Source organism: Centroberyx gerrardi, chromosome 16, assembly GCF_048128805.1.
Source record: "Centroberyx gerrardi isolate f3 chromosome 16, fCenGer3.hap1.cur.20231027, whole genome shotgun sequence".
In the NCBI taxonomy this organism is placed as follows: Eukaryota; Metazoa; Chordata; class Actinopteri; order Beryciformes; family Berycidae; genus Centroberyx; species Centroberyx gerrardi.
The window spans coordinates 3635247-3636801 of record NC_136012.1 but is presented as its reverse complement, the minus strand read 5'-3'; the positions used below and the strand labels follow the sequence as shown (position 1 = coordinate 3636801).

At 41.5% G+C, this 1555-nt stretch overlaps 1 non-coding gene across 1 annotated transcript; it reads right to left on the bottom strand.

Moving 5' to 3' along the window:
• Positions 1–385: 385 nt before the first annotated feature.
• Positions 386–522, bottom strand: LOC139931523 (U4 spliceosomal RNA). Its single transcript, XR_011785518.1, has one exon. It is a non-coding gene; the product is annotated as a U4 spliceosomal RNA (small nuclear RNA).
• Positions 523–1555: the final 1033 nt, after the last annotated feature.

Below are 1555 nucleotides of genomic sequence, written 5' to 3'. Positions count from 1 at the left end.
AGGAGACAAGCTAGCTAGCTAGCAATGCAACAGGCCCACGTGTGTGGATATTGGTTTATATCATTATGTCTCAATGAAATCTCCACATAGCACACATTCGTTTCAGGATTGGTTATAAGGTCTGATATCACTTATTGCAGGTTTAACTACTTTGCTAATACTATATCCTTCTAGAAGAGCTAGAAGAGTGGGAAATACATTAGAATGCAGGAAAATGGATCTACAAAGCTAAATATTTTCTGGGGGAGAACCCCCAGATCCCCCATTTCAGTTGTCCCACCCACATTTAAAATGCTTCTTACTGATAAGTGGATTGACCCGTTTGCCCAGTTGATAGACAGTCTCTTTGACCACTAAGCCACTCTGCACTCTTAAAGTTAGGTCTCTTGGACACTAGCAAAAAAACATGGCCAAGGTTGACTGTACTGCCAGCCACCCTGATATTAAGTTAGGTTTTTCAGCCAGCAATAATCACGTCTCAGTAGACCTTCATAGACCATGATATTGCCTCTGCAAAAAGCATAAGGTAGCTTCTTGGCTGGTGTGACAGTGTGAGTGTTGGAGAGTGAGAGATTGATGACCCTTCAGCGCAGATGGAGCCGGCAGGGCTAGTTCCTCCTCACAGTAAATCCTGATGTATTTGGGAATGAGGAAAGCGCCGGAAGCCTTCAACAGCAAGCAGACGCTTTCTAGTCACGCGTGAATTGTTTTGGTATTTTTTGGGTTTATCGTGTATTTTTCTCTTTCCCAAATCAAATCAAATATTCACACTCCCCTCAATCTCTTTTAGATCAATTCAGCAAGTAGATGCACACGTGTAAACACATATTTATACACATATTTACAGACATGTAAACAGAGCATAAATGTTCCAATCTCTTGTGTATGCAGATGCAAGCACACACACACACACACACACAGTAAGTTCTTGGGACTTGAGTACTTCCTGAGCTCTTACTGTGTGTGTGTGTGTGTGTGTGTGTATGAGTGTGTGCATACTCGGCATCACATACTCGGCATAACCCTCCCCCATTAGAATAAAAGGGACTAGATAATAGAAAACTACAATGTTACTGATATTTTAAGCGGAATAAGGACGATTTGTAATCTCTAGTTTGGTTGACTGGAATCTTGCCAATTAAGTGAGACTCTCACAGTGTGTGTGTGTGTGTGAGAGAGAGAGAATGATATTGTCTCTGTATGTCAAACCAAGCATGGATTACTGTGTCACACACTCAGCTGGACAACTGGGAATAGAAAATATTGTGTACTGTCATTGGCGAGCTGTTATGTTCACAATGAAAATCAAATCTGAAAAGGAGAGGTTGATGCGAAGAAGGGAGAGAGAGAGAACAAAGGTATACAGAAGCATGGCCTGACATCCTAAAAATCATAAATTACAGTTTTTCAGCTCACCGGGGGATTTTGTCGCCACAGATCAACTATTGTCCTATATTCATATTTATTCCCCTTCCATTCGCCTCTTCTCTTTTATTCAAGTACAATAACACTTCTCTCTCCATCTCTGTCAGATTCCCTCTCCTCTCCCCTTCTC